The sequence below is a fragment of the Pristiophorus japonicus genome, chromosome 25 (assembly GCF_044704955.1).
Source record: "Pristiophorus japonicus isolate sPriJap1 chromosome 25, sPriJap1.hap1, whole genome shotgun sequence".
Classification (NCBI taxonomy): domain Eukaryota; kingdom Metazoa; phylum Chordata; class Chondrichthyes; family Pristiophoridae; genus Pristiophorus; species Pristiophorus japonicus.
The window spans coordinates 30,039,164-30,063,971 of NC_092001.1; the positions used below are offsets into that span (position 1 = coordinate 30,039,164).

Below are 24,808 nucleotides of genomic sequence, written 5' to 3' on the forward strand. Positions count from 1 at the left end.
AGATTAGTGTATCGGAGCTTGGAGACTTGTACAGCACCTTGCTGAGACCAGACCTTGAGTATTGTGTGCAGTTATGATCATCTAATCTGAGGAAGGACATTCTTGCTTTTGAGGGAGTGTAGCGAATATTCACCAGATTGATTCCAGGGATGGCAGGACTGACATAAAGAAAGACTGGATCGACTAGGCTTATACTCGCTGGAATTTAGAAGAATGAGAGGGGAGCTCCAAGAAACATTTAAAATTTGGTCGGGAATGGACAGGTTTGATGGCGTAAAAAGGTTCCCGCAGTCCGAATAAAGGAAGCCCAGTACCAGCGGTCACTGTCTAAGGATAAAGTGTAAACCATTTAGGACCGACACGAGGAGAATCTTCTTCACTCAGATCAATGTGAACCTGTGGAATTCTGTACCACAGAAAGATGTGGAATCCAGTTGGATAGATATACTCAAAAGAGAGTGAGATATGGCCCTTAGGGCTAAAGTGATCAAGGGGCATGGAGAGAAATCAGGAAGGGGAAGTGAAGTTGCATGCTCAGCCATGATCATATTGAATGGTGGTGCTGGCTGGAAGGGACGAATGGCCTACTCCTGCACCAATTTCTAAGTTTCTATGTTTCTATCTTCAGAATATGAGGTGATTTTTTGTTCTTCGCCTTTTATTAGCAAAAATTAAACACTAATTGCACTATCTTTAAACTTGAATGTGCTCGTAATGTGAGCATTGGTGGTTCAGGGGTAGAGTTCTCTTATGGAAGTATTTCAGAAAGCGTGTATTTCAAAATTAAACTTCCCGACTGTTTCAAGAGCGCACACAGAGAGGAGCGGCTGTTAAATGAGCGGGGGCACAGATATCCTTCGGTATAAAGAGCGGGAGCAGTGAGGATCGCTTGTAACGTGAGGGAGCAAAGGATTTGAGTTATTTTTCAAATAGCACGAGCAGAGGGAAGCGGCAATTTAAAAAGCGTGAACACACAGGAGTGGCTGTTTGCAGCACGGCAGCAGAGATGAGCGGGTGTTGAAAGAGCGGGAGCAAGTCTGGGCGGCAGTTTAATAAGGAGGAGCAGAAAGGAGCGGCGGTACCGTTTCCTCGAGCTGTGGCGATTTTCAATAATTCCATCAATGTAATATCTCCAACTTTGCAAATCACACCAAGCTGGGTTGCATTGCGAGCTGCTAGGAGGCTGCAGCGGAATTGGACAGATTAGGTGGATGGCAGATGCCATATAATGAAGATAAGTGTGAGTTTATCCACTTTGGTGGCAAAACCTTGAAGGTAGAATGTTATCTGAATGTTGACCGATTTGTAAAAGCGGAGGGGTATTGAGACCTGGGTATTTTGGTACATCAGTCGTTGAAGTCATTCATACATACAGGTACAGCATGCAGTAAAGGAAGCCAAATGTCATGCTGGCCTTCATAGCGAGGAGATTAGGGTATCGGAGCATGGAGACTTGTACAGCACCTTGCTGAGACCAGACCTTGAGTATTGTGTGCAGTTATGATCATCTAATCTGAGGAAGGACATTCTTGCTTTTGAGGGAGTGTAGCGAAAATTCACCAGATTGATTCCAGGGATGGCAGGACTGACATGAAGAAAGACTGGATCGACTAGGCTTATACTCGCTGGAATTTAGAAGAATGAGAGGGGAGCTCATAGAAACATTTAAAATTTGGTCGGGAATGGACAGGTTTGATGGCGTAAAAAGGTTCCCGCATTCCGAATAAAGGAAGCCCAGCACCAGCGGTCACTGTCTAAGGATAAAGTGTAAACCATTTAGGACCGACACGAGGAGAATCTTCTTCACTCAGATCATTGTGAACCTGTGGAATTCTGTGCCACAGAAAGATGTGGAAGCCAGTTGGATAGATATACTCAAAAGAGAGTGAGATATGGCCCTTACGGCTAAAGTGATCAAGGGGCATGGAGAGAAATCAGGAAGGGGAAGTGAAGTTGCATGCTCAGCCATGATCATATTGAATGGTGGTGCTGGCTGGAAGGGACGAATGGCCTACTCCTGCACCAATTTCTAAGTTTCTATGTTTCTATCTTCAGAATATGAGGTGATTTGTTGTTCTTCGCCTTTTATTAGCAAAAATTAAACACTAATTGCACTATCTTTAAACTTGAATGTGCTCGTAATGTGAGCATTGGTGGTTCAGGGGTAGAATTCTCGCTTCCCACGCGGGAGACCCGGGTTCGATTCCCGGCCAATGCAGTGTTTATGGAAGTATTTCAGAAAGCGTGTATTTAAAAATTAAACTTCCCGACTGTTTCAAGAGCGCACACAGAGAGGAGCGGCTGTTAAATGAGCGGGGGCACAGATATCCTTCGGAAGAAAGAGCGGGAGCAGTGAGGATCGCTTGTAACGTGAGGGAGTAAAGGATTTGAGTTATTTTTCAAATAGCACGAGCAGAGGGAAGCGGCAATTTAAAAAGCGAGAACACACACGAGTGGCTGTTTGCAGCACGGCAGCAGAGATGAGCGGGTGTTGAAAGAGCGGGAGCAAGTCTGGGCGACAGTTTAATAAGGAGGAGCAGAAAGGAGCGGCGGTACCGTTTCCTCGAGCTGTGGCGATTTTCAATAATTCCATCAATGTTATATCTCCAACTTTACAAATCACACCAAGCTGGGTTGCAGTGCGAGCTGCTCGGAGGCTGCAGCGGAATTGGACAGATTAGGTGGATGGCAGATGCCATATAATGAAGATAAGTGTGAGTTTATCCACTTTGGTGGCAAAACCTTGAAGGTAGAATGTTATCTGAATGTTGACCGATTTGTAAAAGCGGAGGGGTATTGAGACCTGGGTATTTTGGTACATCAGTCGTTGAAGTCATTCATACATACAGGTACAGCATGCAGTAAAGGAAGCCAAATATCATGCTGGCCTTGATAGCGAGGAGATTAGGGTATCGGAGCATGGAGACTTGTACAGCACCTTGCTGAGACCAGACCTTGAGTATTGTGTGCAGTTATGATCATCTAATCTGAGGAAGCACATTCTTGCTTTTGAGGGAGTGTAGCGAATATTCACCAGATTGATTCCAGGGATGTCAGGACTGACATGAAGAAAGACTGGATCGACTAGGCTTATACTCGCTGGAATTTAGAAGAATGAGAGGGGAGCTCCAAGAAACATTTAAAATTTGGTCGGGAATGGACAGGTTTGATGGCGTAAAAAGGTTCCCGCAGTCCGAATAAAGGAAGCCCAGTACCAGCGGTCACTGTCTAAGGATAAAGTGTAAACCATTTAGGACCGACACGAGGAGAATCTTCTTCACTCAGATCAATGTGAACCTGTGGAATTCTGTACCACAGAAAGATGTGGAAGCCAGTTGGATAGATATACTCAAAAGAGAGTGAGATATGGCCCTTAGGGCTAAAGTGATCAAGGGGCATGGAGAGAAACCAGGAAGGGGAAGTGAAGTTGCATGCTCAGCCATGATCATATTGAATGGTGGTGCTGGCTGGAAGGGACGAATGGCCTACTCCTGCACCAATTTCTAAGTTTCTATGTTTCTATCTTCAGAATATGAGGTGATTTGTTGTTCTTCGCCTTTTATTAGCAAAAATTAAACACTAATTGCACTATCTTTAAACTTGAATGTGCTCGTAATGTGAGCATTGGTGGTTCAGGGGTAGAGTTCTCTTATGGAAGTATTTCAGAAAGCGTGTATTTCAAAATTAAACTTCCCGACTGTTTCAAGAGCGGACACAGAGAGGAGCGGCTGTTAAATGAGCGTGGGCACAGATATCCTTCGGTATAAAGAGCGGGAGCAGTGAGGATCGCTTGTAACGTGAGGGAGCAAAGGATTTGAGTTATTTTTCAAATAGCACGAGCAGAGGGAAGCGGCAATTTAAAAAGCGAGAACACACAGGAGTGGCTGTTTGCAGCACGGCAGCAGAGATGAGCGGGTGTTGAAAGAGCGGGAGCAAGTCTGGGCGGCAGTTTAATAAGGAGGAGCAGAAAGGAGCGGCGGTACCGTTTCCTCGAGCTGTGGCGATTTTCAATAATTCCATCAATGTAATATCTCCAACTTTGCAAATCACACCAAGCTGGGTTGCATTGCGAGCTGCTAGGAGGCTGCAGCGGAATTGGACAGATTAGGTGGATGGCAGATGCCATATAATGAAGATAAGTGTGAGTTTATCCACTTTGGTGGCAAAACCTTGAAGGTAGAATGTTATCTGAATGTTGACCGATTTGTAAAAGCGGAGGGGTATTGGGACCTGGGTATTTTGGTACATCAGTCGTTGAAGTCATTCATACATACAGGTACAGCATGCAGTAAAGGAAGCCAAATGTCATGCTGGCCTTCATAGCGAGGAGATTAGGGTATCGGAGCATGGAGACTTGTACAGCACCTTGCTGAGACCAGACCTTGAGTATTGTGTGCAGTTATGATCATCTAATCTGAGGAAGGACATTCTTGCTTTTGAGGGAGTGTAGCGAATATTCACCAGATTGATTCCAGGGATGGCAGGACTGACATGAAGAAAGACTGGATCGACTAGGATTATACTCGCTGGAATTTAGAAGAATGAGAGGGGAGCTCATAGAAACATTTAAAATTTGGTCGGGAATGGACAGGTTTGATGGCGTAAAAAGGTTCCCGCATTCCGAATAAAGGAAGCCCAGCACCAGCGGTCACTGTCTAAGGATAAAGTGTAAACCATTTAGGACCGACACGAGGAGAATCTTCTTCACTGAGATCATTGTGAACCTGTGGAATTCTGTGCCACAGAAAGATGTGGAAGCCAGTTGGATAGATATACTCAAAAGAGAGTGAGATATGGCCCTTACGGCTAAAGTGATCAAGGGGCATGGAGAGAAATCAGGAAGGGGAAGTGAAGTTGCATGCTCAGCCATGATCATATTGAATGGTGGTGCTGGCTGGAAGGGACGAATGGCCTACTCCTGCACCAATTTCTAAGTTTCTATGTTTCTATCTTCAGAATATGAGGTGATTTGTTGTTCTTCGCCTTTTATTAGCAAAAATTAAACACTAATTGCACTATCTTTAAACTTGAATGTGCTCGTAATGTGAGCATTGGTGGTTCAGGGGTAGAATTCTCGCTTCCCACGCGGGAGACCCGGGTTCGATTCCCGGCCAATGCAGTGTTTATGGAAGTATTTCAGAAAGCGTGTATTTCAAAATTAAACTTCCCGACTGTTTCAAGAGCGGACACAGAGAGGAGCGGCTGTTAAATGAGCGTGGGCACAGATATCCTTCGGTATAAAGAGCGGGAGCAGTGAGGATCGCTTGTAACGTGAGGGAGTAAAGGATTTGAGTTATTTTTCAAATAGCACTTGCAGAGGGAAGCGGCAATTTAAAAAGCGAGAACACACAGGAGTGGCTGTTTGCAGCACGGCAGCAGAGATGAGCGGGTGTTGAAAGAGCGGGAGCAAGTCTGGGCGGCAGTTTAATAAGGAGGAGCAGAAAGGAGCGGCGGTACCGTTTCCTCGAGCTGTGGCGATTTTCAATAATTCCATCAATGTAATATCTCCAACTTTGCAAATCACACCAAGCTGGGTTGCATTGCGAGCTGCTAGGAGGCTGCAGCGGAATTGGACAGATTAGGTGGATGGCAGATGCCATATCATGAAGATAAGTGTGAGTTTATCCACTTTGGTGGCAAAACCTTGAAGGTAGAATGTTATCTGAATGTTGACCGATTTGTAAAAGCGGAGGGGTATTGAGACCTGGGTATTTTGGTACATCAGTCGTTGAAGTCATTCATACATACAGGTACAGCATGCAGTAAAGGAAGCCAAATGTCATGCTGGCCTTGATAGCGAGGAGATTAGGGTATCGGAGCATGGAGACTTGTACAGCACCTTGCTGAGACCAGACCTTGAGTATTGTGTGCAGTTATGATCATCTAATATGAGGAAGCACATTCTTGCTTTTGAGGGAGTGTAGCGAATATTCACCAGATTGATTCCAGGGATGGCAGGACTGACATGAAGAAAGACTGGATCGACTAGGCTTATACTCGCTGGAATTTAGAAGAATGAGAGGGGAGCTCATAGAAACATTTAAAATTTGGTCGGGAATGGACAGGTTTGATGGCGTAAAAAGGTTCCCGCAGTCCGAATAAAGGAAGCCCAGTACCAGCGGTCACTGTCTAAGGATAAAGTGTAAACCATTTAGGACCGACACGAGGAGAATCTTCTTCACTCAGATCATTGTGAACCTGTGGAATTCTGTACCACAGAAAGATGTGGAAGCCAGTTGGATAGATATACTCAAAAGAGAGTGAGATATGGCCCTTACGGCTAAAGTGATCAAGGGGCATGGAGAGAAATCAGGAAGGGGAAGTGAAGTTGCATGCTCAGCCATGATCATATTGAATGGTGGTGCTGGCTGGAAGGGACGAATGGCCTACTCCTGCACCAATTTCTAAGTTTCTATGTTTCTATCTTCAGAATATGAGGTGATTTGTTGTTCTTCGCCTTTTATTAGCAAAAATTAAACACTAATTGCACTATCTTTAAACTTGAATGTGCTCGTAATGTGAGCATTGGTGGTTCAGGGGTAGAGTTCTCTTATGGAAGTATTTCAGAAAGCGTGTATTTCAAAATTAAACTTCCCGACTGTTTCAAGAGCGGACACAGAGAGGAGCGGCTGTTAAATGAGCGTGGGCACAGATATCCTTCGGTATAAAGAGCGGGAGCAGTGAGGATCGCTTGTAACGTGAGGGAGTAAAGGATTTGAGTTATTTTTCAAATAGCACTTGCAGAGGGAAGCGGCAATTTAAAAAGCGAGAACACACAGGAGTGGCTGTTTGCAGCACGGCAGCAGAGATGAGCGGGTGTTGAAAGAGCGGGAGCAAGTCTGGGCGGCAGTTTAATAAGGAGGAGCAGAAAGGAGCGGCGGTACCGTTTCCTCGAGCTGTGGCGATTTTCAATAATTCCATCAATGTAATATCTCCAACTTTGCAAATCACACCAAGCTGGGTTGCATTGCGAGCTGCTAGGAGGCTGCAGCGGAATTGGACAGATTAGGTGGATGGCAGATGCCATATCATGAAGATAAGTGTGAGTTTATCCACTTTGGTGGCAAAACCTTGAAGGTAGAATGTTATCTGAATGTTGACCGATTTGTAAAAGCGGAGGGGTATTGAGACCTGGGTATTTTGGTACATCAGTCGTTGAAGTCATTCATACATACAGGTACAGCATGCAGTAAAGGAAGCCAAATGTCATGCTGGCCTTGATAGCGAGGAGATTAGGGTATCGGAGCATGGAGACTTGTACAGCACCTTGCTGAGACCAGACCTTGAGTATTGTGTGCAGTTATGATCATCTAATCTGAGGAAGCACATTCTTGCTTTTGAGGGAGTGTAGCGAATATTCACCAGATTGATTCCAGGGATGGCAGGACTGACATGAAGAAAGACTGGATCGACTAGGCTTATACTCGCTGGAATTTAGAAGAATGAGAGGGGAGCTCATAGAAACATTTAAAATTTGGTCGGGAATGGACAGGTTTGATGGCGTAAAAAGGTTCCCGCAGTCCGAATAAAGGAAGCCCAGTACCAGCGGTCACTGTCTAAGGATAAAGTGTAAACCATTTAGGACCGACACGAGGAGAATCTTCTTCACTCAGATCATTGTGAACCTGTGGAATTCTGTACCACAGAAAGATGTGGAAGCCAGTTGGATAGATATACTCAAAAGAGAGTGAGATATGGCCCTTACGGCTAAAGTGATCAAGGGGCATGGAGAGAAATCAGGAAGGGGAAGTGAAGTTGCATGCTCAGCCATGATCATATTGAATGGTGGTGCTGGCTGGAAGGGACGAATGGCCTACTCCTGCACCAATTTCTAAGTTTCTATGTTTCTATCTTCAGAATATGAGGTGATTTGTTGTTCTTCGCCTTTTATTAGCAAAAATTAAACACTAATTGCACTATCTTTAAACTTGAATGTGCTCGTAATGTGAGCATTGGTGGTTCAGGGGTAGAGTTCTCTTATGGAAGTATTTCAGAAAGCGTGTATTTCAAAATTAAACTTCCCGACTGTTTCAAGAGCGGACACAGAGAGGAGCGGCTGTTAAATGAGCGTGGGCACAGATATCCTTCGGTATAAAGAGCGGGAGCAGTGAGGATCGCTTGTAACGTGAGGGAGCAAAGGATTTGAGTTATTTTTCAAATAGCACGAGCAGAGGGAAGCGGCAATTTAAAAAGCGAGAACACACAGGAGTGGCTGTTTGCAGCACGGCAGCAGAGATGAGCAGGTGTTGAAAGAGCGGGAGCAAGTCTGGGCGGCAGTTTAATAAGGAGGAGCAGAAAGGAGCGGCGGTACCGTTTCCTCGAGCTGTGGCGATTTTCAATAATTCCATCAATGTAATATCTCCAACTTTGCAAATCACACCAAGCTGGGTTGCATTGCGAGCTGCTAGGAGGCTGCAGCGGAATTGGACAGATTCGGTGGATGACAGATGCCATATAATGAAGATAAGTGTGAGTTTATCCACTTTGGTGGCAAAACCTTGAAGGTAGAATGTTATCTGAATGTTGACCGATTTGTAAAAGCGGAGGGGTATTGAGACCTGGGTATTTTGGTACATCAGTCGTTGAAGTCATTCATACATACAGGTACAGCATGCAGTAAAGGAAGCCAAATGTCATGCTGGCCTTCATAGCGAGGAGATTAGGGTATCGGAGCATGGAGACTTGTACAGCACCTTGCTGAGACCAGACCTTGAGTATTGTGTGCAGTTATGATCATCTAATCTGAGGAAGGACATTCTTGCTTTTGAGGGAGTGTAGCGAATATTCACCAGATTGATTCCAGGGATGGCAGGACTGACATGAAGAAAGACTGGATCGACTAGGCTTATACTCGCTGGAATTTAGAAGAATGAGAGGGGAGCTCCAAGAAACATTTAAAATTTGGTCGGGAATGGACAGGTTTGATGGCGTAAAAAGGTTCCCGCAGTCCGAATAAAGGAAGCCCAGTACCAGCGGTCACTGTGTAAGGATAAAGTGTAAACCATTTAGGACCGACACGAGGAGAATCTTCTTCACTCAGATCAATGTGAACCTGTGGAATTCTGTACCACAGAAAGATGTGGAAGCCAGTTGGATAGATATACTCAAAAGAGAGTGAGATATGGCCCTTAGGGCTAAAGTGATCAAGGGGCATGGAGAGAAATCAGGAAGGGGAAGTGAAGTTGCATGCTCAGCCATGATCATATTGAATGGTGGTGCTGGCTGGAAGGGACGAATGGCCTACTCCTGCACCAATTTCTAAGTTTCTATGTTTCTATCTTCAGAATATGAGGTGATTTGTTGTTCTTCGCCTTTTATTAGCAAAAATTAAACACTAATTGCACTATCTTTAAACTTGAATGTGCTCGTAATGTGAGCATTGGTGGTTCAGGGGTAGAGTTCTCGCCTCCCACGCGGGAGACCCGGGTTCGATTCCCGGCCAATGCAGTGTTTATGGAAGTATTTCAGAAAGCGTGTATTTAAAAATTAAACTTCCCGACTGTTTCAAGAGCGGACACAGAGAGGAGCGGCTGTTAAATGAGCGTGGGCACAGATATCCTTCGGTATAAAGAGCGGGAGCAGTGAGGATCGCTTGTAACGTGAGGGAGTAAAGGATTTGAGTTATTTTTCAAATAGCACGAGCAGAGGGAAGCGGCAATTTAAAAAGCGAGAACACACAGGAGTGGCTGTTTGCAGCACGGCAGCAGAGATGAGCAGGTGTTGAAAGAGCGGGAGCAAGTCTGGGCGGCAGTTTAATAAGGAGGAGCAGAAAGGAGCGGCGGTACCGTTTCCTCGAGCTGTGGCGATTTTCAATAATTCCATCAATGTAATATCTCCAACTTTGCAAATCACACCAAGCTGGGTTGCATTGCGAGCTGCTAGGAGGCTGCAGCGGAATTGGACAGATTCGGTGGATGACAGATGCCATATAATGAAGATAAGTGTGAGTTTATCCACTTTGGTGGCAAAACCTTGAAGGTAGAATGTTATCTGAATGTTGACCGATTTGTAAAAGCGGAGGGGTATTGAGACCTGGGTATTTTGGTACATCAGTCGTTGAAGTCATTCATACATACAGGTACAGCATGCAGTAAAGGAAGCCAAATGTCATGCTGGCCTTCATAGCGAGGAGATTAGGGTATTGGAGCATGGAGACTTGTACAGCACCTTGCTGAGACCAGACCTTGAGTATTGTGTGCAGTTATGATCATCTAATCTGAGGAAGGACATTCTTGCTTTTGAGGGAGTGTAGCGAATATTCACCAGATTGATTCCAGGGATGGCAGGACTGACATGAAGAAAGACTGAATCGACTAGGCTTATACTCGCTGGAATTTAGAAGAATGAGAGGGGAGCTCCAAGAAACATTTAAAATTTGGTCGGGAATGGACAGGTTTGATGGCGTAAAAAGGTTCCCGCAGTCCGAATAAAGGAAGCCCAGTACCAGCGGTCACTGTGTAAGGATAAAGTGTAAACCATTTAGGACCGACACGAGGAGAATCTTCTTCACTCAGATCAATGTGAACCTGTGGAATTCTGTACCACAGAAAGATGTGGAAGCCAGTTGGATAGATATACTCAAAAGAGAGTGAGATATGGCCCTTAGGGCTAAAGTGATCAAGGGGCATGGAGAGAAATCAGGAAGGGGAAGTGAAGTTGCATGCTCAGCCATGATCATATTGAATGGTGGTGCTGGCTGGAAGGTACGAATGGCCTACTCCTGCACCAATTTCTAAGTTTCTATGTTTCTATCTTCAGAATATGAGGTGATTTGTTGTTCTTCGCCTTTTATTAGCAAAAATTAAACACTAATTGCACTATCTTTAAACTTGAATGTGCTCGTAATGTGAGCATTGGTGGTTCAGGGGTAGAGTTCTCGCCTCCCACGCGGGCGACCCGGGTTCGATTCCCGGCCAATGCAGTGTTTATGGAAGTATTTCAGAAAGCGTGTATTTAAAAATTAAACTTCCCGACTGTTTCAAGAGCGGACACAGAGAGGAGCGGCTGTTAAATGAGCGTGGGCACAGATATCCTTCGGTATAAAGAGCGGGAGCAGTGAGGATCGCTTGTAACGTGAGGGAGTAAAGGATTTGAGTTATTTTTCAAATAGCACGAGCAGAGGAAAGCGGCAATTTAAAAAGCGAGAACACACAGGAGTGGCTGTTTGCAGCACGGCAGCAGAGATGAGCGGGTGTTGAAAGAGCGGGAGCAAGTCTGGGCGGCAGTTTAATAAGGAGGAGCAGAAAGGAGCGGCGGTACCGTTTCCTCGAGCTGTGGCGATTTTCAATAATTCCATCAATGTAAAATCTCCAACTTTGCAAATCACACCAAGCAGGGTTGCATTGCGAGCTGCTAGGAGGCTGCAGCGGAATTGGACAGATTCGGTGGATGACAGATGCCATATAATGAAGATAAGTGTGAGGTTATCCACTTTGGTGGCAAAACCTTGAAGGTAGAATGTTATCTGAATGTTGACCGATTTGTAAAAGCGGAGGGGTATTGAGACCTGGGTATTTTGGTACATCAGTCGTTGAAGTCATTCATACATACAGGTACAGCATGCAGTAAAGGAAGCCAAATGTCATGCTGGCCTTCATAGCGAGGAGATTAGGGTATCGGAGCATGGAGACTTGTACAGCACCTTGCTGAGACCAGACCTTGAGTATTGTGTGCAGTTATGATCATCTAATCTGAGGAAGGACATTCTTGCTTTTGAGGGAGTGTAGCGAATATTCACCAGATTGATTCCAGGGATGGCAGGACTGACATGAAGAAAGACTGGATCGACTAGGCTTATACTCGCTGGAATTTAGAAGATTGAGAGGGGAGCTCATAGAAACATTTAAAATTTGGTCGGGAATGGACAGGTTTGATGGCGTAAAAAGGTTCCCACATTCCGAATAAAGGAAGCCCAGCACCAGCGGTCACTGTCTAAGGATAAAGTGTAAACCATTTAGGACCGACACGAGGAGAATCTTCTTCACTCAGATCATTGTGAACCTGTGGAATTCTGTGCCACAGAAAGATGTGGAAGCCAGTTGGATAGATATACTCAAAAGAGAGTGAGATATGACCCTTACGGCTAAAGTGATCAAGGGGCATGGAGAGAAATCAGGAAGGGGAAGTGAAGTTGCATGCTCAGCCATGATCATATTGAATGGTGGTGCTGGCTGGAAGGGACGAATGGCCTACTCCTGCACCAATTTCTAAGTTTCTATGTTTCTATCTTCAGAATATGAGGTGATTTGTTGTTCTTCGCCTTTTATTAGCAAAAATTAAACACTAATTGCACTATCTTTAAACTTGAATGCGCTCGTAATGTGAGCATTGGTGGTTCAGGGGTAGAGTTCTCGCCTCCCACGTAGGAGACCCGGGTTCGATTCCCGGCCAATGCAGTGTTTATGGAAGTATTTCAGAAAGCGTGTATTTCAAAATTAAACTTCCCGACTGTTTCAAGAGCGCACACAGAGAGGAGCGGCTGTCAAATGAGCGGGGGCACAGATATCCTTCGGTATAAAGAGCGGGAGCAGTGAGGATCGCTTGTAACGTGAGGGAGCAAAGGATTTGAGTTATTTTTCAAATAGCACGAGCAGAGGGAAGCGGCAATTTAAAAAGCGAGAACACACAGGAGTGGCTGTTTGCAGCACGGCAGCAGAGATGAGCGGGTGTTGAAAGAGCGGGAGCAAGTCTGGGCGGCAGTTTCATAAGGAGGAGCAGAAAGGAGCGGCGGTACCGTTTCCTCGAGCTGTGGCGATTTTCAATAATTCCATCAATGTAATATCTCCAACTTTGCAAATCACACCAAGCTGGGTTGCATTGCGAGCTGCTAGGAGGCTGCAGCGGAATTGGACAGATTAGGTGGATGGCAGATGCCATATAATGAAGATAAGTGTGAGTTTATCCACTTTGGTGGCAAAACCTTGAAGGTAGAATGTTATCTGAATGTTGACCGATTTGTAAAAGCGGAGGGGTATTGAGACCTGGGTATTTTGGTACATCAGTCGTTGAAGTCATTCATACATACAGGTACAGCATGCAGTAAAGGAAGCCAAATGTCATGCTGGCCTTCATAGCGAGGAGATTAGGGTATCGGAGCATGGAGACTTGTACAGCACCTTGCTGAGACCAGACCTTGAGTATTGTGTGCAGTTATGATCATCTAATCTGAGGAAGGACATTCTTGCTTTTGAGGGAGTGTAGCGAATATTCACCAGATTGATTCCAGGGATGGCAGGACTGACATGAAGAAAGACTGGATCGACTAGGCTTATACTCGCTGGAATTTAGAAGAATGAGAGGGGAGCTCCAAGAAACATTTAAAATTTGGTCGGGAATGGACAGGTTTAATGGCGTAAAAAGGTTCCCGCAGTCCGAATAAAGGAAGCCCAGTACCAGCGGTCACTGTCTAAGGATAAAGTGTAAACCATTTAGGACCGACACGAGGAGAATCTTCTTCACTCAGATCAATGTGAACCTGTGGAATTCTGTACCACAGAAAGATGTGGAAGCCAGTTGGATAGATATACTCAAAAGAGAGTGAGATATGGCCCTTAGGGCTAAAGTGATCAAGGGGCATGGAGAGAAATCAGGAAGGGGAAGTGAAGTTGCATGCTCAGCCATGATCATATTGAATGGTGGTGCTGGCTGGAAGGGACGAATGGCCTACTCCTGCACCAATTTCTAAGTTTCTATGTTTCTATCTTCAGAATATGAGGTGATTTGTTGTTCTTCGCCTTTTATTAGCAAAAATTAAACACTAATTGCACTATCTTTAAACTTGAATGTGCTCGTAATGTGAGCATTGGTGGTTCAGGGGTAGAGTTCTCGCCTCCCACGTAGGAGACCCGGGTTCGATTCCCGGCCAATGCAGTGTTTATGGAAGTATTTCAGAAAGCGTGTATTTCAAAATTAAACTTCCCGACTGTTTCAAGAGCGCACACAGAGAGGAGCGGCTGTCAAATGAGCGGGGGCACAGATATCCTTCGGTATAAAGAGCGGGAGCAGTGAGGATCGCTTGTAACGTGAGGGAGCAAAGGATTTGAGTTATTTTTCAAATAGCACGAGCAGAGGGAAGCGGCAATTTAAAAAGCGAGAACACACAGGAGTGGCTGTTTGCAGCACGGCAGCAGAGATGAGCGGGTGTTGAAAGAGCGGGAGCAAGTCTGGGCGGCAGTTTCATAAGGAGGAGCAGAAAGGAGCGGCGGTACCGTTTCCTCGAGCTGTGGCGATTTTCAATAATTCCATCAATGTTATATCTCCAACTTTGCAAATCACACCAAGCTGGGTTGCATTGCGAGCTGCTAGGAGGCTGCAGCGGAATTGGACAGATTAGGTGGATGGCAGATGCCATATAATGAAGATAAGTGTGAGTTTATCCACTTTGGTGGCAAAACCTTGAAGGTAGAATGTTATCTGAATGTTGACCGATTTGTAAAAGCGGAGGGGTATTGAGACCTGGGTATTTTGGTACATCAGTCGTTGAAGTCATTCATACATACAGGTACAGCATGCAGTAAAGGAAGCCAAATGTCATGCTGGCCTTCATAGCGAGGAGATTAGGGTATCGGAGCATGGAGACTTGTACAGCACCTTGCTGAGACCAGACCTTGAGTATTGTGTGCAGTTATGATCATCTAATCTGAGGAAGGACATTCTTGCTTTTGAGGGAGTGTAGCGAATATTCACCAGATTGATTCCAGGGATGGCAGGACTGACATGAAGAAAGACTGGATCGACTAGGCTTATACTCGCTGGAATTTAGAAGAATGAGAGGGGAGCTCCAAGAAACATTTAAAATTTGGTCGGGAATGGACAGGTTTAATGGCGTAAAAAGGTTCCCGCAGTCCGAATAAAGGAAGCCCAGTACCAGCGGTCACTGTCTAAGGATAAAGTGTAAACCATTTAGGACCGACACGAGGAGAATCTTCTTCACTCAGATCAATGTGAACCTGTGGAATTCTGTACCACAGAAAGATGTGGAAGCCAGTTGGATAGATATACTCAAAAGAGAGTGAGATATGGCCCTTAGGGCTAAAGTGATCAAGGGGCATGGAGAGAAATCAGGAAGGGGAAGTGAAGTTGCATGCTCAGCCATGATCATATTGAATGGTGGTGCTGGCTGGAAGGGACGAATGGCCTACTCCTGCACCAATTTCTAAGTTTCTATGTTTCTATCTTCAGAATATGAGGTGATTTGTTGTTCTTCGCCTTTTATTAGCAAAAATTAAACACTAATTGCATTATCTTTAAACTTGAATGTGCTCGTAATGTGAGCATTGGTGGTTCAGGGGTAGAGTTCTCGCCTCCCACGCGGGAGACCCGGGTTCGATTCCCGGCCAATGCAGTGTTTATGGAAGTATTTCAGAAAGCGTGTATTTAAAAATTAAACTTCCCGACTGTTTCAAGAGCGGACACAGAGAGGAGCGGCTGTCAAATGAGCGGGGGCACAGATATCCTTCGGTATAAAGAGCGGGAGCAGTGAGGATCGCTTGTAACGTGAGGGAGTAAAGGATTTGAGTTATTTTTCAAATAGCACGAGCAGAGGGAAGCGGCAGTTTAAAAAGCGAGAACACACAGGAGTGGCTGTTTGCAGCACGGCAGCAGAGATGAGCGGGTGTTGAAAGAGCGGGAGCAAGTCTGGGCGACAGTTTAATAAGGAGGAGCAGAAAGGAGCGGCGGTACCGTTTCCTCGAGCTGTGGCGATTTTCAATAATTCCATCAATGTTATATCTCCAACTTTACAAATCACACCAAGCTGGGTTGCAGTGCGAGCTGCTCGGAGGCTGCAGCGGAATTGGACAGATTAGGTGGATGGCAGATGCCATATAATGAAGATAAGTGTGAGTTTATCCACTTTGGTGGCAAAACCTTGAAGGTAGAATGTTATCTGAATGTTGACCGATTTGTAAAAGCGGAGGGGTATTGAGACCTGGGTATTTTGGTACATCAGTCGTTGAAGTCATTCATACATACAGGTACAGCATGCAGTAAAGGAAGCCAAATATCATGCTGGCCTTGATAGCGAGGAGATTAGGGTATCGGAGCATGGAGACTTGTACAGCACCTTGCTGAGACCAGACCTTGAGTATTGTGTGCAGTTATGATCATCTAATCTGAGGAAGCACATTCTTGCTTTTGAGGGAGTGTAGCGAATATTCACCAGATTGATTCCAGGGATGTCAGGACTGACATGAAGAAAGACTGGATCGACTAGGCTTATACTCGCTGGAATTTAGAAGAATGAGAGGGGAGCTCCAAGAAACATTTAAAATTTGGTCGGGAATGGACAGGTTTGATGGCGTAAAAAGGTTCCCGCAGTCCGAATAAAGGAAGCCCAGTACCAGCGGTCACTGTCTAAGGATAAAGTGTAAACCATTTAGGACCGACACGAGGAGAATCTTCTTCACTCAGATCAATGTGAACCTGTGGAATTCTGTACCACAGAAAGATGTGGAAGCCAGTTGGATAGATATACTCAAAAGAGAGTGAGATATGGCCCTTAGGGCTAAAGTGATCAAGGGGCATGGAGAGAAACCAGGAAGGGGAAGTGAAGTTGCATGCTCAGCCATGATCATATTGAATGGTGGTGCTGGCTGGAAGGGACGAATGGCCTACTCCTGCACCAATTTCTAAGTTTCTATGTTTCTATCTTCAGAATATGAGGTGATTTGTTGTTCTTCGCCTTTTATTAGCAAAAATTAAACACTAATTGCACTATCTTTAAACTTGAATGTGCTCGTAATGTGAGCATTGGTGGTTCAGGGGTAGAATTCTCGCTTCCCACGCGGGAGACCCGGGTTCGATTCCCGGCCAATGCAGTGTTTATGGAAGTATTTCAGAAAGCGTGTATTTAAAAATTAAACTTCCCGACTGTTTCAAGAGCGGACACAGAGAGGAGCGGCTGTTAAATGAGCGTGGGCACAGATATCCTTCGGTATAAAGAGCGGGAGCAGTGAGGATCGCTTGTAACGTGAGGGAGCAAAGGATTTGAGTTATTTTTCAAATAGCACGAGCAGAGGGAAGCGGCAATTTAAAAAGCGAGAACACACAGGAGTGGCTGTTTGCAGCACGGCAGCAGAGATGAGCGGGTGTTGAAAGAGCGGGAGCAAGTCTGGGCGGCAGTTTCATAAGGAGGAGCAGAAAGGAGCGGCGGTACCGTTTCCTCGAGCTGTGGCGATTTTCAATAATTCCATCAATGTAATATCTCCAACTTTGCAAATCACACCAAGCTGGGTTGCATTGCGAGCTGCTAGGAGGCTGCAGCGGAATTGGACAGATTAGGTGGATGGCAGATGCCATATAATGAAGATAAGTGTGAGTTTATCCACTTTGGTGGCAAAACCTTGAAGGTAGAATGTTATCTGTATGTTGACCGATTTGTAAAAGCGGAGGGGTATTGAGACCTGGGTATTTTGGTACATCAGTCGTTGAAGTCATTCATACATACAGGTACAGCATGCAGTAAAGGAAGCCAAATGTCATGCTGGCCTTCATAGCGAGGAGATTAGGGTATCGGAGCATGGAGACTTGTACAGCACCTTGCTGAGACCAGACCTTGAGTATTGTGTGCAGTTATGATCATCTAATCTGAGGAAGGACATTCTTGCTTTTGAGGGAGTGTAGCGAATATTCACCAGATTGATTCCAGGGATGGCAGGACTGACATGAAGAAAGACTGGATCGACTAGGCTTATACTCGCTGGAATTTAGAAGAATGAGAGGGGAGCTCCAAGAAACATTTAAAATTTGGTCGGGAATGGACAGGTTTAATGGCGTAAAAAGGTTCCCGCAGTCCGAATAAAGGAAGCCCAGTACCAGCGGTCACTGTCTAAGGATAAAGTGTAAACCATTTAGGACCGACACGAGGAGAATCTTCTTCACTCAGATCAATGTGAACCTGTGGAATTCTGTACCACAGAAAGATGTGGAAGCCAGTTGGATAGATATACTCAAAAGAGAGTGAGATATGGCCCTTAGGGCTAAAGTGATCAAGGGGCATGGAGAGAAATCAGGAAGGGGAAGTGAAGTTGCATGCTCAGCCATGATCATATTGAATGGTGGTGCTGGCTGGAAGGGACGAATGGCCTACTCCTGCACCAATTTCTAAGTTTCTATGTTTCTATCTTCAGAATATGAGGTGATTTGTTGTTCTTCGCCTTTTATTAGCAAAAATTAAACACTAATTGCACTATCTTTAAACTTGAATGTGCTCGTAATGTGAGCATTGGTGGTTCAGGGGTAGAGTTCTCGCCTCCCACGTAGGAGACCCGGGTTCGATTCCCGGCCAATGCAGTGTTTATGGAAGTATTTCAGAAAGCGTGTATTTCAAAATTAAACTTCCCGACTGTTTCAAGAGCGCACACAGAAAGGAGCGGCTGTCAAATGAGCGGGGGCACAGATATCCTTCGGTATAAAGAGCGGGAGCAGTGAGGATCGCTTGTAACGTGAGGGAGCAAAGGATTTGAGTTATTTTTCAAATAGCACGAGCAGAGGGAAGCGGCAATTTAAAAAGCGAGAACACACAGGAGTGGCTGTTTGCAGCACGGCAGCAGAGATGAGCGGGTGTTGAAAGAGCGGGAGCAAGTCTGGGCGGCAGTTTCATAAGGAGGAGCAGAAAGGAGCGGCGGTACCGTTTCCTCGAGCTGTGGCGATTTTCAATAATTCCATCAATGTTATATCTCCAACTTTGCAAATCACACCAAGCTGGGTTGCATTGCGAGCTGCTAGGAGGCTGCAGCGGAATTGGACAGATTCGGTGGATGGCAGATGCCATATAATGAAGATAAGTGTGAGTTTATCCACTTTGGTGGCAAAACCTTGAAGGTAGAATGTTATCTGAATGTTGACCGATTTGTAAAAGCGGAGGGGTATTGAGACCTGGGTATTTTGGTACATCAGTCGTTGAAGTCATTCATACATACAGGTACAGCATGCAGTAAAGGAAGCCAAATGTCATGCTGGCCTTCATAGCGAGGAGATTAGGGTATCGGAGCATGGAGACTTGTACAGCACCTTGCTGAGACCAGACCTTGAGTATTGTGTGCAGTTATGATCATCTAATCTGAGGAAGGACATTCTTGCTTTTGAGGGAGTGTAGCGAATATTCACCAGATTGATTCCAGGGATGGCAGGACTGACATGAAGAAAGACTGGATCGACTAGGCTTATACTCGCTGGAATTTAGAAGAATGAGAGGGGAGCTCCAAGAAACATTTAAAATTTGGTCGGGAATGGACAGGTTTAATGGCGTAAAAAGGTTCCCGCAGTCCGAATAAAGGAAGCCCAGTACCAGCGGTCACTGTCTAAGGATAAAGTGTAAACCATTTAGGACCGACACGAGGAGAATCTTCTTCACTCAGATCAATGTGAACCTGTGGAATTCTGTACCACAGAAAGATGTGGAAGCCAGTTGGATAGATATACTCAAAAGAGAGTGAGATATGGCCCTTAGGGCTAAAGTGATCAAGGGGCATGGAGAGAAATCAGGAAGGGGAAGTGAAGTTGCATGCTCAGCCATGATCATATTGAATGGTGGTGCTGGCTGGAAGGGACGAATGGCCTACTCCTGCACCAATTTCTAAGTTTCTATGTTTCTATCTTCAGAATATGAGGTGATTTGTTGTTCTTCGCCTTTTATTAGCAAAAATTAAACACTAATTGCACTATCTTTAAACTTGAATGTGCTCGTAATGTGAGCATTGGTGGTTCAGGGGTAGAGTTCTCGCCTCCCACGTAGGAGACCCGGGTTCGATTCCCGGCCAATGCAGTGTTTATGGAAGTATTTCAGAAAGCGTGTATTTCAAAATTAAACTTCCCGACTGTTTCAAGAGCGCACACAGAGAGGAGCGGCTGTCAAATGAGCGGGGGCACAGATATCCTTCGGTATAAAGAGCGGGAGCAGTGAGGATCGCTTGTAACGTGAGGGAGCAAAGGATTTGAGTTATTTTTCAAATAGCACGAGCAGAGGGAAGCGGCAATTTAAAAAGCGAGAACACACAGGAGTGGCTGTTTGCAGCACGGCAGCAGAGATGAGCGGGTGTTGAAAGAGCGGGAGCAAGTCTGGGCGGCAGTTTCATAAGGAGGAGCAGAAAGGAGCGGCGGTACCGTTTCCTCGAGCTGTGGCGATTTTCAATAATTCCATCAATGTTATATCTCCAACTTTGCAAATCACACCAAGCTGGGTTGCATTGCGAGCTGCTAGGAGGCTGCAGCGGAATTGGACAGATTAGGTGGATGGCAGATGCCATATAATGAAGATAAGTGTGAGTTTATCCACTTTGGTGGCAAAACCTTGAAGGTAGAATGTTATCTGAATGTTGACCGATTTGTAAAAGCGGAGGGGTATTGAGACCTGGGTATTTTGGTACATCAGTCGTTGAAGTCATTCATACATACAGGTACAGCATGCAGTAAAGGAAGCCAAATGTCATGCTGGCCTTCATAGCGAGGAGATTAGGGTATCGGAGCATGGAGACTTGTACAGCACCTTGCTGAGACCAGACCTTGAGTATTGTGTGCAGTTATGATCATCTAATCTGAGGAAGGACATTCTTGCTTTTGAGGGAGTGTAGCGAATATTCACCAGATTGATTCCAGGGATGGCAGGACTGACATGAAGAAAGACTGGATCGACTAGGCTTATACTCGCTGGAATTTAGAAGAATGAGAGGGGAGCTCCAAGAAACATTTAAAATTTGGTCGGGAATGGACAGGTTTAATGGCGTAAAAAGGTTCCCGCAGTCCGAATAAAGGAAGCCCAGTACCAGCGGTCACTGTCTAAGGATAAAGTGTAAACCATTTAGGACCGACACGAGGAGAATCTTCTTCACTCAGATCAATGTGAACCTGTGGAATTCTGTACCACAGAAAGATGTGGAAGCCAGTTGGATAGATATACTCAAAAGAGAGTGAGATATGGCCCTTAGGGCTAAAGTGATCAAGGGGCATGGAGAGAAATCAGGAAGGGGAAGTGAAGTTGCATGCTCAGCCATGATCATATTGAATGGTGGTGCTGGCTGGAAGGGACGAATGGCCTACTCCTGCACCAATTTCTAAGTTTCTATGTTTCTATCTTCAGAATATGAGGTGATTTGTTGTTCTTCGCCTTTTATTAGCAAAAATTAAACACTAATTGCATTATCTTTAAACTTGAATGTGCTCGTAATGTGAGCATTGGTGGTTCAGGGGTAGAGTTCTCGCCTCCCACGCGGGAGACCCGGGTTCGATTCCCGGCCAATGCAGTGTTTATGGAAGTATTTCAGAAAGCGTGTATTTAAAAATTAAACTTCCCGACTGTTTCAAGAGCGGACACAGAGAGGAGCGGCTGTCAAATGAGCGGGGGCACAGATATCCTTCGGTATAAAGAGCGGGAGCAGTGAGGATCGCTTGTAACGTGAGGGAGTAAAGGATTTGAGTTATTTTTCAAATAGCACGAGCAGAGGGAAGCGGCAGTTTAAAAAGCGAGAACACACAGGAGTGGCTGTTTGCAGCACGGCAGCAGAGATGAGCGGGTGTTGAAAGAGCGGGAGCAAGTCTGGGCGACAGTTTAATAAGGAGGAGCAGAAAGGAGCGGCGGTACCGTTTCCTCGAGCTGTGGCGATTTTCAATAATTCCATCAATGTTATATCTCCAACTTTACAAATCACACCAAGCTGGGTTGCAGTGCGAGCTGCTCGGAGGCTGCAGCGGAATTGGACAGATTAGGTGGATGGCAGATGCCATATAATGAAGATAAGTGTGAGTTTATCCACTTTGGTGGCAAAACCTTGAAGGTAGAATGTTATCTGAATGTTGACCGATTTGTAAAAGCGGAGGGGTATTGAGACCTGGGTATTTTGGTACATCAGTCGTTGAAGTCATTCATACATACAGGTACAGCATGCAGTAAAGGAAGCCAAATATCATGCTGGCCTTGATAGCGAGGAGATTAGGGTATCGGAGCATGGAGACTTGTACAGCACCTTGCTGAGACCAGACCTTGAGTATTGTGTGCAGTTATGATCATCTAATCTGAGGAAGCACATTCTTGCTTTTGAGGGAGTGTAGCGAATATTCACCAGATTGATTCCAGGGATGTCAGGACTGACATGAAGAAAGACTGGATCGACTAGGCTTATACTCGCTGGAATTTAGAAGAATGAGAGGGGAGCTCCAAGAAACATTTAAAATTTGGTCGGGAATGGACAGGTTTGATGGCGTAAAAAGGTTCCCGCAGTCCGAATAAAGGAAGCCCAGTACCAGCGGTCACTGTCTAAGGATAAAGTGTAAACCATTTAGGACCGACACGAGGAGAATCTTCTTCACTCAGATCAATGTGAACCTGTGGAATTCTGTACCACAGAAAGATGTGGAAGCCAGTTGGATAGATATACTCAAAAGAGAGTGAGATATGGCCCTTAGGGCTAAAGTGATCAAGGGGCATGGAGAGAAACCAGGAAGGGGAAGTGAAGTTGCATGCTCAGCCATGATCATATTGAATGGTGGTGCTGGCTGGAAGGGACGAATGGCCTACTCCTGCACCAATTTCTAAGTTTCTATGTTTCTATCTTCAGAATATGAGGTGATTTGTTGTTCTTCGCCTTTTATTAGCAAAAATTAAACACTAATTGCACTATCTTTAAACTTGAATGTGCTCGTAATGTGAGCATTGGTGGTTCAGGGGTAGAATTCTCGCTTCCCACGCGGGAGACCCGGGTTCGATTCCCGGCCAATGCAGTGTTTATGGAAGTATTTCAGAAAGCGTGTATTTAAAAATTAAACTTCCCGACTGTTTCAAGAGCGGACACAGAGAGGAGCGGCTGTTAAATGAGCGTGGGCACAGATATCCTTCGGTATAAAGAGCGGGAGCAGTGAGGATCGCTTGTAACGTGAGGGAGCAAAGGATTTGAGTTATTTTTCAAATAGCACGAGCAGAGGGAAGCGGCAATTTAAAAAGCGAGAACACACAGGAGTGGCTGTTTGCAGCACGGCAGCAGAGATGAGCGGGTGTTGAAAGAGCGGGAGCAAGTCTGGGCGGCAGTTTAATAAGGAGGAGCAGAAAGGAGCGGCGGTACCGTTTCCTCGAGCTGTGGCGATTTTCAATAATTCCATCAATGTAATATCTCCAACTTTGCAAATCACACCAAGCTGGGTTGCATTGCGAGCTGCTAGGAGGCTGCAGCGGAATTGGACAGATTAGGTGGATGGCAGATGCCATATAATGAAGATAAGTGTGAGTTTATCCACTTTGGTGGCAAAACCTTGAAGGTAGAATGTTATCTGAATGTTGACCGATTTGTAAAAGCGGAGGGGTATTGGGACCTGGGTATTTTGGTACATCAGTCGTTGAAGTCATTCATACATACAGGTACAGCATGCAGTAAAGGAAGCCAAATGTCATGCTGGCCTTCATAGCGAGGAGATTAGGGTATCGGAGCATGGAGACTTGTACAGCACCTTGCTGAGACCAGACCTTGAGTATTGTGTGCAGTTATGATCATCTAATCTGAGGAAGGACATTCTTGCTTTTGAGGGAGTGTAGCGAATATTCACCAGATTGATTCCAGGGATGGCAGGACTGACATGAAGAAAGACTGGATCGACTAGGATTATACTCGCTGGAATTTAGAAGAATGAGAGGGGAGCTCATAGAAACATTTAAAATTTGGTCGGGAATGGACAGGTTTGATGGCGTAAAAAGGTTCCCGCATTCCGAATAAAGGAAGCCCAGCACCAGCGGTCACTGTCTAAGGATAAAGTGTAAACCATTTAGGACCGACACGAGGAGAATCTTCTTCACTGAGATCATTGTGAACCTGTGGAATTCTGTGCACAGAAAGATGTGGAAGCCAGTTGGATAGATATACTCAAAAGAGAGTGAGATATGGCCCTTACGGCTAAAGTGATCAAGGGGCATGGAGAGAAATCAGGAAGGGGAAGTGAAGTTGCATGCTCAGCCATGATCATATTGAATGGTGGTGCTGGCTGGAAGGGACGAATGGCCTACTCCTGCACCAATTTCTAAGTTTCTATGTTTCTATCTTCAGAATATGAGGTGATTTGTTGTTCTTCGCCTTTTATTAGCAAAAATTAAACACTAATTGCACTATCTTTAAACTTGAATGTGCTCGTAATGTGAGCATTGGTGGTTCAGGGGTAGAATTCTCGCTTCCCACGCGGGAGACCCGGGTTCGATTCCCGGCCAATGCAGTGTTTATGGAAGTATTTCAGAAAGCGTGTATTTCAAAATTAAACTTCCCGACTGTTTCAAGAGCGGACACAGAGAGGAGCGGCTGTTAAATGAGCGTGGGCACAGATATCCTTCGGTATAAAGAGCGGGAGCAGTGAGGATCGCTTGTAACGTGAGGGAGTAAAGGATTTGAGTTATTTTTCAAATAGCACTTGCAGAGGGAAGCGGCAATTTAAAAAGCGAGAACACACAGGAGTGGCTGTTTGCAGCACGGCAGCAGAGATGAGCGGGTGTTGAAAGAGCGGGAGCAAGTCTGGGCGGCAGTTTAATAAGGAGGAGCAGAAAGGAGCGGCGGTACCGTTTCCTCGAGCTGTGGCGATTTTCAATAATTCCATCAATGTAATATCTCCAACTTTGCAAATCACACCAAGCTGGGTTGCATTGCGAGCTGCTAGGAGGCTGCAGCGGAATTGGACAGATTAGGTGGATGGCAGATGCCATATCATGAAGATAAGTGTGAGTTTATCCACTTTGGTGGCAAAACCTTGAAGGTAGAATGTTATCTGAATGTTGACCGATTTGTAAAAGCGGAGGGGTATTGAGACCTGGGTATTTTGGTACATCAGTCGTTGAAGTCATTCA

The 24,808-nt window shown here is 45.3% G+C and overlaps 13 non-coding genes across 13 annotated transcripts; all 13 read left to right on the plus strand.

Annotated features, from left to right (window-relative positions):
* The first annotated feature begins 2,147 nt into the window (after positions 1-2,147).
* Positions 2,148-2,218, plus strand: trnag-ccc (transfer RNA glycine (anticodon CCC)). The gene has a single exon. It is a non-coding gene; the product is annotated as a tRNA-Gly (tRNA).
* Positions 2,219-5,048: 2,830 nt separating this feature from the next.
* On the plus strand, positions 5,049-5,119 carry trnag-ccc (transfer RNA glycine (anticodon CCC)). The gene has a single exon. It is a non-coding gene; the product is annotated as a tRNA-Gly (tRNA).
* A 4,257-nt stretch (positions 5,120-9,376) lies between these two features.
* Positions 9,377-9,447, plus strand: trnag-ccc (transfer RNA glycine (anticodon CCC)). The gene has a single exon. It is a non-coding gene; the product is annotated as a tRNA-Gly (tRNA).
* A 1,403-nt stretch (positions 9,448-10,850) lies between these two features.
* trnag-ccc (transfer RNA glycine (anticodon CCC)) lies at positions 10,851-10,921 on the plus strand. Its single transcript has one exon. It is a non-coding gene; the product is annotated as a tRNA-Gly (tRNA).
* Positions 10,922-12,324: 1,403 nt separating this feature from the next.
* trnag-ccc (transfer RNA glycine (anticodon CCC)) lies at positions 12,325-12,395 on the plus strand. The gene has a single exon. It is a non-coding gene; the product is annotated as a tRNA-Gly (tRNA).
* Positions 12,396-13,798: 1,403 nt separating this feature from the next.
* On the plus strand, positions 13,799-13,869 carry trnag-ccc (transfer RNA glycine (anticodon CCC)). Its single transcript has one exon. It is a non-coding gene; the product is annotated as a tRNA-Gly (tRNA).
* A 1,403-nt stretch (positions 13,870-15,272) lies between these two features.
* On the plus strand, positions 15,273-15,343 carry trnag-ccc (transfer RNA glycine (anticodon CCC)). The gene has a single exon. It is a non-coding gene; the product is annotated as a tRNA-Gly (tRNA).
* A 1,403-nt stretch (positions 15,344-16,746) lies between these two features.
* On the plus strand, positions 16,747-16,817 carry trnag-ccc (transfer RNA glycine (anticodon CCC)). Its single transcript has one exon. It is a non-coding gene; the product is annotated as a tRNA-Gly (tRNA).
* A 1,403-nt stretch (positions 16,818-18,220) lies between these two features.
* Positions 18,221-18,291, plus strand: trnag-ccc (transfer RNA glycine (anticodon CCC)). Its single transcript has one exon. It is a non-coding gene; the product is annotated as a tRNA-Gly (tRNA).
* Positions 18,292-19,694: 1,403 nt separating this feature from the next.
* trnag-ccc (transfer RNA glycine (anticodon CCC)) lies at positions 19,695-19,765 on the plus strand. The gene has a single exon. It is a non-coding gene; the product is annotated as a tRNA-Gly (tRNA).
* A 1,403-nt stretch (positions 19,766-21,168) lies between these two features.
* Positions 21,169-21,239, plus strand: trnag-ccc (transfer RNA glycine (anticodon CCC)). The gene has a single exon. It is a non-coding gene; the product is annotated as a tRNA-Gly (tRNA).
* Positions 21,240-22,642: 1,403 nt separating this feature from the next.
* On the plus strand, positions 22,643-22,713 carry trnag-ccc (transfer RNA glycine (anticodon CCC)). Its single transcript has one exon. It is a non-coding gene; the product is annotated as a tRNA-Gly (tRNA).
* Positions 22,714-24,115: 1,402 nt separating this feature from the next.
* Positions 24,116-24,186, plus strand: trnag-ccc (transfer RNA glycine (anticodon CCC)). The gene has a single exon. It is a non-coding gene; the product is annotated as a tRNA-Gly (tRNA).
* Positions 24,187-24,808: the final 622 nt, after the last annotated feature.